The 16,680-nt window shown below is 36.4% G+C and overlaps 1 long non-coding RNA gene across 2 annotated transcripts; it reads left to right on the forward strand.

Moving 5' to 3' along the window:
• LOC109235131 lies at positions 5,841-8,769 on the forward strand. 2 transcript variants are annotated; one of them, XR_002069320.1, is made up of 4 exons: positions 5,841-5,924; positions 6,045-6,272; positions 7,387-7,436; positions 8,517-8,769. It is a non-coding gene; the product is annotated as an uncharacterized LOC109235131 (long non-coding RNA). The 2 variants fall into 2 exon arrangements; XR_002069319.1 differs by having other exon boundaries at positions 7,400-7,436.

Raw genomic sequence — 16,680 nt, forward strand, 5'->3', positions numbered from 1 at the left:
ATTTCAAGAACTATCTTAAGCACAAGCGCAAAGAAATGAAGCTGGAAGATCTTGTGATACGTCTAAAGATCGAGGAAGACAACAAAACAGCCGAGAAAAAGTCTCGTGGAAATTCAACGATCATGGGAGCTAATATCGCTAAGGAGACTGCTCCAAAAAAATAAGAAGAGGAAGAGGTCTTCTGGACAAACTAAGGAGCAGAACAAAAAGAAATTCTGTCCACGCGGTCGCGCTTCATTGTTGCGCGGTACGCGCCCATTAGCCTGCGCGGCCGTGCTACCTCTTTGCGCGGTCCGCGTCCCCAGCTTTAGAAGTGAGTGATCGAAGACCAAGACCCCTACGCGGCCGCGCTGCATTCTGCGCGGTCCGCGCCAGCCCCGCAGGGGTACTTTTGTCCAGTTTTTCTAGCATAGTATAAATAGAATATTTTATTATTTCTAGGTTAAGTTTTAGANGCTTCGTCCTCGCGCTGAACGGAAACGGGAATTTCCGGAACCAACTTCAAAGGATGGCAGCAAAGGGTGTTCTTCTGGCTTACCACACTTGGAATGCAGAAATTCACTAGTGAAGAGCCTCCAGTGCCTGCTGCGGACATGCCGGACAATGAAAAGTTCATGGTTGTTGAGGCGTGGAAGCAGGCAGATTTTCTTTGCAAAGGCTATATTTTAAGTGCTTTAGAAGATGACTTGTACAATGTGTACGGTGCAATGAATACTTCGAAAGAATTATGGGACGCACTTGAGAAGAAGTACAAGGCAGAAGATGCATGCTTGAAGAAGTTCGTGGTTGCCAAGTTTCTAGACTATAAAATGATAGACAGCAAAACTGTGGGAACCCAAGTTCAGGAGCTTCAACTTGTTTTTCACGATCTTATTGCTGAATGTATGGTCGTAAATGAAACATTTCAAGTGGCTGCTATGATAGAAAAATTGCCTCCTTCGTGGAGAGATTTCAAGAACTATCTTAAGCACAAGCGCAAAGAAATGAAGCTGGAAGATCTTGTGATACGTCTAAAGATCGAGGAAGACAACAAAACAGCCGAGAAAAAGTCTCGTGGAAATTCAACGATCATGGGAGCTAATATCGCTAAGGAGACTGCTCCAAAAAATAAGAAGAGGAAGAGGTCTTCTGGACAAACTAAGGAGCAGAACAAAAAGAAATTCAAGGGCAGCTGTTACAATTGTGGAAAAGTTGGTCACAAGAACCCTGATTGTCGTCTCCCGAAAAAGGATAATAAGAAAGGACAAGCCAACATAGTGGAGAAGAATAATGACATTGATGATCTTTGCGCAATGCTTTCGGAATGCAACCTAGTTGGAAATCTGAAGGAGTGGTGGATTGACTCCGGAGCCACTCGACATGTTTGTGCTGTCAAAGAAGCATTTGCGACTTACTCTACTGCTCGTCCCGAAGAAGAAATTTCCATGGGAAATAATGTAACAGCCAAGATTGAAGGTTATGGGAAGATATTCCTGAAGATGACTTCCGGCAAGGTGTTAACGCTCAACAACGTTCTTCATGTTCCTACTATTAGGAAGAATTTAGTTTCTACTTCTTTACTTGTAAAGAATGGATTCAAATGTGTATTTGTTTCTGATAAAGTTGTTGTAAGCAAGAACGAAATGTATGTTGGAAAAGGCTACGTCACGGAGGGCCTTTTCAAACTCAATGTAATGGTTGTTGACAGTATGAATAAAATTTCAGCTTCTTCTTATTTATTGGAGTCAAATGATTTATGGCATATTCGTTTAGGACATGTCAATTATAAAACTTTGCGGAAGTTAATTAATTTAAAAGTATTGCCTAAATTCGAGTGTAATAAATCGAAATGTCAAATATGTATTGAATCCAAGTTCGTAGAACATCCTTATAAGTCTGTTGAAAGGAATTCAAATCTTTTAGACTTAATTCATACTGACATTTGCGATATGAAGTCGACACCATCTAGAGGTGGAAAAAAGTATTTTATTACTTTTATTGACGATTGCACTAGATATTGCTATGTTTATTTGCTTAATAGTAAGGATGAAGCAATTGAAGCATTTAAGCAATACAAGAATGAGGTAGAAAATCAATTGAATAAAAAGATCAAAATGATTAGAAGTGATAGAGGTGGAGAATATGAATCTCCGTTTGTAGCAATATGTTCGGAATATGGAATTATCCATCAAACTACTGCACTTTACACACCTCAATCCAACGGAATTGCGGAAAGAAAAAATCGGACATTAAAAGAAATGATGAATTCTTTATTAATAAGTTTCGGATTACCGCAGAGTTTGTGGGGGGAAGCTATCCTTACATCTAACCGAATACTCAATAGAGTACCCCACAACAAAACGCAATCTATTCCATATGAAAAATGGAAAGGAAGAAAACCCAACTTGAAATATTAGTGTGGGGGTGTCTAGCAAAGGTACAAGTTCCTTTACCTAAAAGGGTTAAAATTGGACAAAAAATAGTAGATTGTGTTTTCATTGGATATGCTACAAATAGTAAAGCATGTCGATTTTTGGTTCATAAATCTGATAATCCCGAGATTCATGTTAATACGGTAATGGAATCAGATAATGCTGAATTCTTTGAAAGCATCTATCCGTATAAAACTAAAAGCGAGTCGTTAAGTGAAAGACCTAAACGACCTCGGGAAGAACCAAAGGAAAAAACTCCAAGTATAGAAGATCCAAGGCGTAGCAAATGTCAAAGAACATCTACTTCCTTTGGACCAGATTTTGTGACATTCTTGCTTGAAAATGAGCCTCAAACTTTTAAAGCAGCTATGTCGTCTTCTGATTCAGCATTTTGGAAAGAGGCAGTCAATAGTGAGATTCAATCAATTTTGGATAACCATACATGGGAATTGGTTGATCTTCCTCCAGGAAATAAGCCTTTAGGTTCGAAATGGATCTTTAAACGGAAAATTAAAGCTGATGGCACTATTGACAAATATAAGGCAAGACTTGTTGTCAAAGGTTATAGACAAAAGGAAGGCCTTGATTACTTTGACACTTACTCGCCAGTAACTAGGATAACATCTATTAGGGTGTTAGTGGCACTAGCGGCCGTGTATGGTCTTGAAATCCATCAAATGGATGTTAAAACAACTTTCCTAAATGGAGAATTGGAGGAAGAGATTTACATGGAACAACCTGAGGGTTTTGTGGTTCCTGGTAAAGAAAAGAAAGTGTGCAAACTTGTTAAGTCGCTTTATGGACTTAAACAAGCACCCAAACAATGGCATGCAAAATTTGACCAAACAATGTTAGCAAATGGATTTAAAATCAACGAGTGTGATAAATGTGTTTACATTAAAAATACTCCATGTCATGAAGTCATTGTTTGTTTATATGTTGATGACATGTTGATAATAAGCAAAAGTATGGCAGATATAAATGCTACAAAGCGCATGTTGGCTAGCAAATTCGACATGAAAGACTTAGGAGTTGCTGATGTGATCTTAGGAATCAGAATTCGCAAGACTTCACAAGGTCTAGCATTATCACGGTCTCACTACATTGAAAAGGTACTTGACAAGTTCAAGTATTTGGATTTCAAAATTGCCAAGACTCCAATTGACGTGAGTTATGCACTTCAAAAGAATGAAGGTGAAAGTGACTCACAACTGGACTATGCAAGAGTATTGGGAAGTTTGATGTATATCATGAATTGTAAGCGACCAGATATAGCATGTGCTATTAGCAAACTGAGTCGGTTTACAAGTAATCCCAATCAAATACATTGGATGGCAATGAAACGAGATTTGGGATATCTGAAACATACCCAAAATTATGCTTTGCATTATAACAAATATCCTTTCGTGATCGAGGGATATAGTGATGCAAATTGGATCACCGGATCATCTGAAGTTAAATCCACGAGTGGATATGTTTTCACAATTGGGGGTGGAGCAGTATCTTGGAAATCATCCAAACAAACTTGCATCGCCCGTTCTACAATGGAATCTGAATTCATAGCTTTAGATAAGGCCGGTGAGGAAGCTGAATGGCTCCGAAATTTCTTGGAAGATATTCCATTTTGGCACAAACCTTTGGCACCTATATGTATACATTGTGATAGTCAAGCGGCAATAGGTAGGGCAGGGAGCGTTATGTATAACGGAAAATCTCGTCATATCCGACGGAGACACATACCGTTAGACAACTACTCTCTAGTGGTGTTATCATAATTGACTACGTAAAGTCAAGAGATAACGTGTCGGATCCACTTACAAAAGGCCTATCTAGAGAGGCAGTTGAAAGATCATCAAAGGGAATGGGGTTAAAGGCCTAGGACAAGTCATCATGGCGGTAACTCTACCTAGCAGACTGGAGATCCCAAGAGCTAGGTTCAAAGAGATCAAACAAAGTTATGAATGACGGTTCAACATTGTCAACTAACTCAACCCATTCTCGTGATGAAGACAATGTTCAAAAACGAGGTAAAGCATTAAGGCTTTTTGATGAGTCAATAAAGCTTAAAGCTTTTTAATGATTTGCTAAGTCTGGCAGGATATGACCAGATAGTGTGTCTTTAGGATTACACGTTTAGAAATCACCTATGTGAGTGTGAAGTGTAAGCCGCTTCAAGGAGAATGAAAGTAAAGGCCCATTCTCTAAGCACTCATGAAACCAGGCGGTGTTCATGGCTGAAACGAACACAACCGTGAGAACCATAGACGGTTAAGGATTGATTGTGTGACTTATGTTGTCTAGGTATACAACAAAGCTCGACGGTTCAAAGATATCAAATCTACCGATTGATTGAGTATATCCGATATAAGTTCACTATGGAAAGTTCAAAGGGAAACCTACTTCTCCAGATGCAATCAATTCTTGTTTGTAAAACACACACACGTCCGTGCATTCCTTTAAGTTTATAGCCATTCCCCATTCATGTGGGGGATTGTTGCGTTTGTTATTTAATAAATAATAACAAAAGAGGTGTGAATGGAAAATGGTGGGAAAAGAAATGGAGGGATGACCCGCGATCCGGTCAGGTCTAGCCCGTTTTTCTTTCCCGGATTAATTTAAATTCGTTTTAAATTTCCCGCAAAAATTTCCAACAGCCATGGCTGTTCTGAAACAGTGTCACACCTATTCCAACAGCCATGACTATTCTGAAAAGTTGCAAACCTCTTCAGAGGGTCACACCCGTTCCAACAGCCATGACTGTTCTGAAAGGTTGCAAACCTCTTCAGAGGGTCACACCTGTTCCAACAGTCATGACTATTCTGAAAGGTTGCAAACCTCTTCAGAAACATCACCAAGTTGGCTATAATAGACCTTCAAATCCCAGAATATTTACTTACGAAATTTTCTGATTATCTTCTTCTTCTTTTGCACTAAAATTCCAGTGTGTTTTGCTGCCATCGAGTGGTTCGCTGATCATCGGCATTTTTGGTACCAACACTCCGGTGAGTTAAACCGTTCTATCCTGGGAGGATATTCCATAACCTCGGGTACTTGAGGGAAATAATTTCCTTAAGGACACACTGTGTATTCAGTGGGCTCGATTTGTTCCTTCAACGTTTCAAAAATTATTTTGAAGTTCGAATATTATTTTTCAGAATTATTTCTACTAACTTTCTGTTTTATTTTTTCAGAAAGATTACTGTTTTATTTACTTAACAAAAAAATATAGTAAAAGTAAAAGTAAAATGAACAAGGGTGTACGAACACAGCTATAGGCTGCTGTACAAAAAGCTACAGGAGTTGTATTTTCAAGGTTTACGAGTTCTTTCTCATATTTTCTTGACACGTGTGCAGTATTTGTATCCATGTGGACATTTGTCTTCCACTTCCACTTCCACTTCATTTTTTGTACTCCTCCTCAAATTTACATTGTCTTGCATTGTTCCGGCCTCCGTTTACGGTGCTGCCAAATTTTGGGTTTCTCTTCCATTTCTCAATTCAATTGCTTTGCTGGTAAGTATCATAGTCTTCTAAAGGTAGCTTTTGTGACCATATTCTTTATTTGTGTGTTTGTTTTACTTTTCCTATCTTTCTCTTATATATTCCGAAGAATCCCACCTTCTATTTACACAGGTTTAGCCATTGTTGCGTCAGTGACAGAGTTGTGGTCTCACTGTATGGAGACATGAGAAGGGCTCAGTTTCAATTTCTTTAGGGATATAGTTCAATTCATCTTCCATTAATGTACGTTCTTTTACTACCGACTCCCAAAGAAGGTACCAAATTTGCTTAGGGCTATTCAAGAAATTCCTGTGGCTTTGGCTCTTCTCATGCATTTGAAGAAGATGGAAAAGACAAAAAGTAAGTTTCCATTTTGAATAACTATTCTACTCTTCTAGCGGAACTCTCTGTATTTACCATTAGAAGCAAAATATAGTAGTAATGTAAAGGAATTAAGATAATTATTTTTTCATTCCATTCCTTTTTTCCATAGGTGTTTTATAACTTAAAAGATCTATCATCCATCAATCCAAAGGTCCATTCGTGTCATTTGCTTGGTTTTTCTCTATTGTACTTCTTTCTTTCATTTTATTTTTCTCTGATGTCTCCTCATCTCTACCCTGTAAAATGGTAAGGTTCCTCGTCAGAAGCCCGTTTTAAATATGTAAAGATGAATGGCTGAATTCGACAACCTCATGGGCTTCAAAGAGGATCTATTATGTGGAATAATTTAAACATAGAAATTTAGCCAATTTATTTTTTGGGCTTTATAACAAATATAACTGAAAAAGCTCAAGAATGACCTTATTTGCTATGCATATACAGACGTCTCTTTCGGCTCATATGAGGTGTTATTGAAGATAAAACATAGAGAGCAATATTACAAATGGTATGCTGCAAGAGGATAAAAATTAATTGCACCAGATACCACCTTAAATAATGTTATGTGCTCTAGAGCCTCCTGAGGAACTATTTAGTAAAAAATTAATTTATTTTGAAGCATTATGCTCAACTTTGAAGTCTTATTTAGTATTTTGTTTATTTGATTTGTTATTATCTTTCAAATCCATCTTTTCTTCTCTTGAATTTTCTGAGCATCTGTTTTGTAATTTTGCAGAAATCCTGCAGCTCATAGAATACTGTGAAACTCCTTTCATTCATCTTCTAGGGCAGTTACATTTTTTATTTTTCGGTTTTTAAAAATCTCGTTTTGCTAGGCAATTTATTTCCCAACTGGTTATGGAAACTTCTACACCAGAAAAAAGTTTGAGCCTGAATACCATTGTGATGCTTCTAAGTAATGCCTTTTGGCTACATCCAACTAAGCTATGGTTTGAAGCTATTAACATACTCAGGGCTTAGGTAGTTTTAATGGAAATAACTTATGATCTTCTTTTGCTTGTATTTGACATATATTACTATTCTCCCAGCGATGCCTTTTATCTTGCATGTTGCTAATTTTTTTAATTCCTAGCTATTGACACCAGGTAACCAAAATATGGCTATGTTAGACACAAAAAAGAGGTTAGTATAATTTATACTTCTAGCACTTCAAGATTCTTTATAATGTAGTTTGATAAAATTAATTATTGTATCTGCACAAGATTCTATTATTATTCCTTTTAACTATACTGTTTTGTAGACCAAATTCTATTTGTCAGAATTTTCGGCATTACACTCATAGTCTCTTGCATCATTTTTCTTACTGGCACATAGGCAGTTTCTTTGAAACAGAAACTTTTGAAATATTTGGCGTCTCTAATTCACAACTCAACAGCTTAACTTGTTCGTACTTCATTCTTTTTACCAATATTCAGTGTACAAATCTAAGTTTGTTCTGTCTGCAAGGGTGTGTTGAATCTTATTATCCAACAATATAGAGATATTTCAGTTCCTTGATACTGTTGCCGTAGCTGCGTTAAACTTCAAAATGTTTCAACAAACTTGACTATGCAAAAGTACATAAATCTCCTTCTACTTTGTTCTCAGTATCCTAATAACTGATGAAACTTGTAAAACGGCATAAAACGGTAATATTAGCATTTCTTGGTGCAATAGAAATTTATGTTCTGTTGGCCATTTTCGTCTTTAAATTAACTTGTCTCTACAGATATTGTTTCTTTTTATCCATTGTCTTAGCTTGATCTCAAAGTAAAAGCTCTTGGCAGGTGGATCATTATGGTTTAGATTCTTGGTTACTCGTGAACAAAAGAGTTTTTATGCTATTGATTGGGATATTTTCTTAACTTAACAATTAATGGAACTAGAAGCATCTCGCTTGGATTAGCAATAACATAAGGCCTTCATGTTTTTGTCTTTCGTCATTAAAAAATGTCTGCTAACTTCGTGGTATAACAATATAAATCTTTTTTTGATGCTGGGACGCAAGGTATTTATATATTCTAAAACTAAACTGATTTTTCCTATTGATAACCATATCTGGAACTTACTCTTGGATTTGTAGGTGATTTTTCACTTTAATTTGTTGTTCAGTAAATTCATTTTATGTTTAGTTTGATTAATAGTTCATGCCTTTAAACCTCTTTGGAGATGACAACGCCTTATGCTCTTAAGTTCTAATATTTGATGTAATATCATCTTTAGGTCTTGCCAATGGAGCAAGAAGTACAATGAAGCTACACATATGCCCAATGGAAAAGATATGCATTTGTTGTTATAAATTTATACAAAAGATGTTCTTAATTATTTTACATATGAATCTCCAAAAATAAGTTAGAATTGAATCCTTAACATCAGGTGTTAACTTCTATATTATGGTCACGTAAGTGCCTCAACTGCAAGGCAAGAGTAATCCGAAATTCATGTTCATTTAGATTTGAGAAAATAATATTCTGATGAGGTTCTTAGTGGAAACATAATTCAGTTTTACTCTGCTGTTATGAAATGTCATGTTTGAAACTTGCAGTAGACGTTCAACACTAAATTATTCAGAATATATTCCCCCCCCCCCTAAATATTTATCCCCAGGAAGCACAAGGTAGTGCATCAGTACAAAGAATTGGATGAAGACTTGGACAGGCAGACAGCCAGACCATTTGATAGTATTTTGTTGAAATAAAATGACAGATAAACTACATACTTTTGTGTAGAAAAATGCGTTCTTTTCTCTTTCCAATAATTGCTGGCCCATGGTTAGCACGGGCCTGGTTCATCTAGTATATATATTATTTTGGGGATTTTTTCTTTCCTATATCATATATGAAATTTTATTACCAAATATGTATATATTTTGTAATCTACCCGACCTGTGCACTGTTTTTCTACAATTTTTATACGATTCATTAATTAGTAATTAATAGTAGCTGAATCTTCCTAATATGGCGCGCTAAAAATCAGGAAAAGAATATCCTAACTGATTTAGCGACCTTCAGTTCAAATTTGAACGCAAATCCTTTATCTGATCTCTCCCGAATTCTTTTCGTAATTCAAAAAAAAATAAATACGAAAAGCTTCAACAAACTGAATCAAATTGTAGAAATCAGTTCGTCGAGTTTCTTCCTCAATCCAGACATCAAAAAGGCGATCAGTTATTCAACAAAATCAAGTCAAATTGTAGAAGCCAATACTGCCGATATTCTGTTCTTCATCTTTTTTTTTCTCAATCCACAAATCAAAAAAATAATAAAATATAGAACAATAACTCAGCAACAACACTCAATCATGTCCAAAATTTCAATCATGCTACAATTGAATGGGAAAAATCTGATTATAAAAAATGGGTCTCATCTCTGTATTTTTTGAGAAGAAGAAGGAATGGAGAAGAGGAAGAAAGGGGAGCGGGGAAACGGCGCTGGTCTTAGGAATTAGGGGGAGCTGATTAAAATTGTTATGTTACAAATTCTATGAAAGTCTGATTTTATGTTAATATCTACAAAATTCCTACACTTATCTAAAAATAAACTACAAATCAGTTTAAGTATGTATAAATCAGTATTGTTTTTAGGGGTATCTACAAATTACTACATTTATACTACAATTAAACTACAATCTATGTTGGAAAAAAATGTTGACTACAAAATTTTTTCTTCATCTACAAAATTTCTACAAAAAAATTACAAATAAACTACAAATCAGTTTTAGTATTGTATAAAGTTGTACTGTTTTTAAGGGTATCTACAAAATTACTACATTTATACTACAATTAAACTACAATCTATATTGACTACAAAATTTTCTCTTCATCTACAAAATTTCTTCAAAAAAATTACAAATAAACTACAAATCAGTTTAAGTATTGTATAAAGCTGTATTGTTTTTAAGAGTATCTATAAAATTACTATATTTATACTACAATTAAACTACAATTTATGTTGAAAAAAAATGTTGACTACAAAATTTTCTCTTCACCTACAAAATTTCTACAAAAAAAAAACTACAAATCAATTTAAGGTTTCAGGGTGAAGCTTACTCTTTAAAAGTTGAATCTTTGAATCAAAGTCAGAAGAAGGGTTAGGGTATTGATTGGTTTCAGGGGTGATTTGAAAGTAATATTGTATAGAATTTTGAGATGGACATCAACATTTGACACGCCTGAGGCTGGGCTTATGCTTCTCTTCTCCAACGGAAAAAAATTGAGAGCCCAAGATTGCTTTTGCTTACATACCAAAAAGGTAGTAGCTCTATGTCGTAAAAGCATAAGAATATGATTTTGAATCCGAAAAGAAATAGGAAAGCGTGGGCCCTACTATTTCGTACGTAACAAAATTGCAATTTCCATCTCTGTATTTTTTGAGAAGAAGAAAGAATGGAGAAGAGGAAGAAATGGGAGGGGGAAAACGGCGCAGGTCTTAGGAATTAGGGGGATAGAGAAACGTGGGATATATGGACACCTTTAATTAAGGAGTAAAAACTGCCCATTAATTATACCCTTAATTAAGTATGGTATAGGATTGGTAATTTGGTATACTAAGTGTAATTAAATCAAACATTAAACATTGAGGGTAATAAGGTTTCCTATGTGGCATAAGAATGTAAAAATTGGGGTTAAATATCAATGAAGAAGAAATAAAAGGTGGCCAATATTTCATCAACTTACTTTTTCTTTGTGTTTGTGCGTTGTTATTTCCTCATATTCTATTATTGGTAGCACTAAATTCATAGGCAACACATTTTGGTAGTTTCTTAGCGCGTATATTTAAGAAACAATCCTAATTTATTTAAACCTCGTCAAGTTGTGAACAATCAAAGAATTTGCATTTTTCTTCGTTGATAGTTCATTTGTTAATATTATTAAATAAGATGAGATGTTTTCTTTTAACATAAGAAAAAATATGTGTTACTTTAGAAGTGGACCAGGAAATATAGAAATAAATATTTCTAAAGGAGATACCAATTCTCTGCTCTCTTTTTCTTTATAGATTTTTTGTGAGCGCTACTGTGTTAAAACACAAAATCAGAAAACTATTAGAAGAATAAAAGAAACTGGAAAAACAGTAAAGATTCAGAAATATTCCGAGTCCACAATTTGCTTGTGCGTCCTTAAGGAATTTTAACCCCCTCACACGTTGCTAAGGTAATGGATTAAATCCTCCCAGGATAAAACGGAATAAACCTTTCTGCAATAGTGGCAATACAAACTGCAGGATACCAACGAACTTAAAGAGCGGAGCAAAATCACACTTACGAATTCGAGAGAGAGAGACTGCGAATTAGAATGCAGTATTTTCAGAAAGAAGGAAGTTCTGTAATGTTTTTGGTGTGTTAAAAACGAAGCCATGCCTCAGAATTTATAGGCAATTATTGGAAGTGGTGTGATGTCTGTTCTGGAAAAGGTGTCTGTTCAGAAATTTCGCGTCCTGCCGCGGTCCTACCGCGGTTACGCCAGGACCGCGGCCATAAAGGCTCTCTGAATCTGCAGCAGAGTTTTGGCGCGGTCCTACCGCGGTTACGCCAGGACCGCGGCCAGAGCTATATTTCTGAATCTTCAGCAGTGATCTGACATTTAATTAATTAAATAAATTTTGTCCAAAAAATAATCTTATCGATCATTTGATAAATTCAAATCCAAAGCCGAAGCCGAGCCGAGCGAGCGACGACGACGGCGCGAGGGTTCATTCTCTTCAACTCCTTTTAAGAGCTTTAAGAAGTGATTCTATATATAAGCACACAAATATAGTTGTCCCTCACCAATGAGGGACAAAGTGCAAGTCAAAAGTTCACTTCATTCAAATTTTCATTCAAATTTTCATTTCCCTCCATTTTATTTTCCACCATTTCCAATTCACACTTTTAAACTTTAAAGCCCAATGCCTTTAAAGTCCAACAATCCCCCACATGAATGGGAATGGCTGTAACAAGAATGATCATAGATGAAAGCTGTGTGATTTGCAAGTAAGGATTAATCGCATCTGGATAAGTAGGTTTCCCTTTGAACTTTCCGTAGTGAACATATGTCGGATATACTCGGTCAATCGGTAGATTTGATATCTTTGAACCGTCGAACTTTAGTGTATACCTAGACAACCATATGTCACACAACCAACCCTTAACAGTCTTTTAGTTCTTATTGTTGTGTTCGTTTCAGCCATGAACACCGCCTGGTTTCATAAGTGCGTAGAGAATTGGCCTTACAGAATTCTCATTGAAGCGACTTCCACTTCACACTTACATAGGTGATTCCTAAACGTGTAATCCTCTAGATTGACACTATTTGATAAATACCATATCAAACTTAGGTAATCATTAAAGAACGTGTAAAGTTCTATCCTTGTTACTGAACATTGTCTTCATCACGAGAATGGACCAAAGACTTTACTTTGACAATGTTGAACCGGTCAATCACAACTTTGTTTGAGCTCCAAAATTCTAGGTAGAGTTACCACCATGTTGACTTGTCCTCGGCCATAGTCCCATTCCCTTAGATGATTTCTCAACTCCCTCTCTAGTTAAGCCTTTTATAAGCGGATCCGCCACATTGTCCTTTGATCTTACATAATCAATAGTGATAATTCCACTAGAAAGTAGTTGTCTAACGGTGTTATGTCTTCGTCGTATATGACGAGACTTTCCGTTATACATAACGCTCCCTGCCCGTCCTATTGCAGCCTCACTATCGCAATGTATGCAAATAGGAGCCAAAGGTTTTGGCCAGAACGGAATGTCTTCTAAGAAATTTCGAAGCCATTCAGCTTCTTCACCGGCTTTATCCAAAGCTATAAACTCTGATTCCATTGTAGAGCGAGCGATGCATGTTTGTTTGGAAGACTTCCAAGATACTGCTCCTCCACCAATAGTAAAAACATATCCACTTGTAGACTTTGTTTCTGTTGAGCCGGTTATCCAATTTGCATCACTATATCCTTCGATTACCGCAGGATATTTATTGTAGTGCAAAGCGTAGTCTTGGGTATATTCCAAATATCCCAGAACTCGTTTCATTGCCACCCAGTGATGTTTGTTGGGATTACTTGTGAATCGACTAAGTTTACTTATTGCACAAGCTATATCAGGTCGTGTACAGTTCATGATGTACATTAAGCTTCCCAACACACGAGCATACTCCAATTGAGACGTACTTTCACCTTTATTCTTTATAAGATGATGATTTAAGTCAATTGGAGTTCTTGCACTTCTAAATTCCAAGTGTTTGAATTTTTCAAGTACCATTTTCACGTAATGTGATTGAGACAAAGCTAGACCCTGAGGAGTCCTCTGGATTTTAATTCCTAGAATTACATCGGCAACTCCTAAGTCTTTCATATCAAACTTACTAGCAAGCATACGCTTAGTAGCTTGAATGTCGGCAATGTCTTTGCTCATTATTAGCATATCATCAACATATAAGCAAACAATGACTATATGATTTGGAACGTTCTTAATGTAAACACATTTATCACATTCATTAATCTTAAAGCCATTTGACAACATTGTTTGGTCAAATTTCGCATGCCATTGCTTGGGTGCTTGTTTTGGTCCATAAAGAGACTTAACAAGTCGACACACCTTCTTTTCTTTTCCCGGAACCACAAACCCTTCAGGTTGGTCCATGTAGATTTCTTCCTCTAAATCACCATTTAAGAAGGCTGTTTTTACATCCATTTGATGGATTTGAAGATCATACAAAGCGGCTAACGCTATTAGCATCAGAATGGATGTAATTCTTGTTACCGGCGAGTATGTGTCAAAATAGTCAAGACCTTCTCGCTGTCTAAATCCTTTGACAACAAGTCTTGCCTTGTATTTGTCAATAGTACCATCGTCTTTCATTTTCTTCTTGAAAATCCATTTAGAACCCAATGTTTTGTTACCTGGAGGAAGATCAACCAATTCCCAGGTATGGTTGCTCAATATGGATTCTATTTCACTATTGACAGCGTCTTTCCAATATTGTGCTTCTGAGGAAGACATTGCTTCCTTGAAGGTACGAGGCTCATTTTCTAACAGAAAAGTCAGAAAATCTGACGGAGATGAAGTAGATGTTGTTTGACGTTTACTTCTTCTCGGATTTTCTTCATTTAGACATACCATCTGTTTTCTCCTCCCGAGGTCGTTTTGACTTTTGGTAGGTCACCTCACTTTCCCTTTTATACGGATAAATAGTTTCAAAGAATTCAGCATTATCTGATTCTTTATCGTATTAACGTGAATCTCAGAATTTCTTGACTTATGAACCAGAAACGATATGCCTTGCTATTGGTACATATCCAATAAATACACAATCCACCGTTTTTGGACCTATCTTAACCCTTTTAGGTTTAGGAACTTGTACCTTAGCTAAACCCCCACACTTTGAAGTATTTCAAGCTGGGCTTCCTTCCTTTCCATTTTTCATAGGGAATGGACTGTGTGTTTTACTATGAGGTACCAGGTTGATTATTCGGTTAGCTGTAAGTATAGCTTCCCCCCACAAGTTCTGTGGTAAACCAGAACTTATCAACAACGCATTCATCATTTGTTTCAACGTTCGATTCTTTCTCTCCGCAATTCCATTAGATTGTGGAGTAAGGGGCAGTTGTTTGGTGAATAATGCCATTTTCCAAACATACTTCTTCAAAAGGAGATTCATATTCTCCACCCCTATTACTTCTTATCATTTTAATCTTTTTGTTTAGTTGTGTTTAACTTCACTCTTGATTGCTTGAAAGCATCAATTGCCTCATCTTTACTATTAAGTAAATAACATAGCAATATCTCGTGCTATCGTCAATAAAGTAATAAAATACTTTTTCCCACCACGAGATGGTGTTGACTTCATGTCACAAATATCTGTGTGAATTAAGTCTAAAGGATTTTGAATTCTTTTCAACGGACTTATAAGGATTGCTTAGCATACTTTGATTTCACACATATTTGACATTTGGAATTAATGCAATCAAATTTTGGCAATACTTTTAAATTTATCATCTTCGCAATGTTTTGAAGTTGACGTGACCTAAGCGTGAATGCCATAAAGTGTTTGACTCAAGTAAGTAAGAAGAAACATCAACTTTATTAATAGGAACTGCTATTACATTTAGCTTAAAAAAGGCCCTCATTCAGGTAACCTTTTCCTACATACATATCATTCTTACTTAGTACAACACTATTGGAAACAAAAATACATTTGAATCCGTTCTTGACAAGAAGTGAGGTAGACACAAGTTCTTGCGATTTTTGGAACATGGAGAACTTGGTTTAGAGTCACTATTTTTCCCGACGTCCTCTTCAATGCAATCTTGCCAACTCCTTCAATTTTGGCTGTAGACGAATTTCCCATGAAAATTGTCTCGTCGGGTCCTGCGGGGGCATAAGAAGAAAATAACTCCTTGTTAGCACAAACATGGCGGGTGGCTCCAGAATCTGTCCACCATTCTTTAGGATTTCCTACCAAGTTGCATTCAGACAACATGGCACACAAGTCCTCCATTTCTTCAGCTTTTTCAACCATGTTAGCTTGATTCTTCTTCTTCTTATCATTCTTTGGCGCACGACAATCCACGACCTTATGCCCATATTTTCCACAGTTGTGGCAATTACCCTTGAACTTTTTCTTGCTTGGGTAATTCTTTGGTCCAGAAGCCTTCTTTCTCTTCTTGTTTTGTGGCGCCTCCTCAACAATGTTAGCCCTTATTATTGTCGAGTTCCCACGTGACTTCTTTTCAGGATTTTTGTTGTCTTCTTCTATCCTCAAACGCACAATCAAGTCTTCAAGTGTCATCTCCTTCCGCTTGTATTTTAGATAGTTCTTAAAATCTTTCCACAACGGAGGTAATTTCTCAATGAAAACGGCAACTTGAAAGGCCTCATTTATGACCATACCTTCAGTAATAAATTCATAATTAATAATAATATGAATCTTATTAATAAAATTATTGATTCGGGTCATACCTTCAGCAAGGAGGTCATGCACAATAACTTGTAATTCTTGGACTTGAGTTATGACCGACCTAGTGTCAATCATCTTGAAATCCAAAAACCTTGCAGCCACGAACTTCTTAAGTCCGGCATCCTCCGTCTTGTACTTTTTCTCAAGCGCATTCCATAACGCTTTTGAAGTTTCCATGACACTATAGACATTGTACAGGCTATCTTCCAAACAACTCAAAATGTAATTTTTGCACAAGAAATCAGAATGTTTCCATGCTTCAGCTACAACTAATCGTTCGTCATCTGGAGTGTTTTCAGCCAGCACCGGAGGATCCTCCTTGATGAATCGCTGCAAACTCAACGTAGTAAGATTGAAGAGCATCTTCATTTGCTAACGTTTGAAGTCGATACCGGAAAACTTTCCGGGTTTTTCTGCTGGTGCCATAGCATGAGCAGGAGTTGA

This window comes from Nicotiana attenuata, chromosome 12, assembly GCF_001879085.1.
Source record: "Nicotiana attenuata strain UT chromosome 12, NIATTr2, whole genome shotgun sequence".
In the NCBI taxonomy this organism is placed as follows: Eukaryota; Viridiplantae; Streptophyta; class Magnoliopsida; order Solanales; family Solanaceae; genus Nicotiana; species Nicotiana attenuata.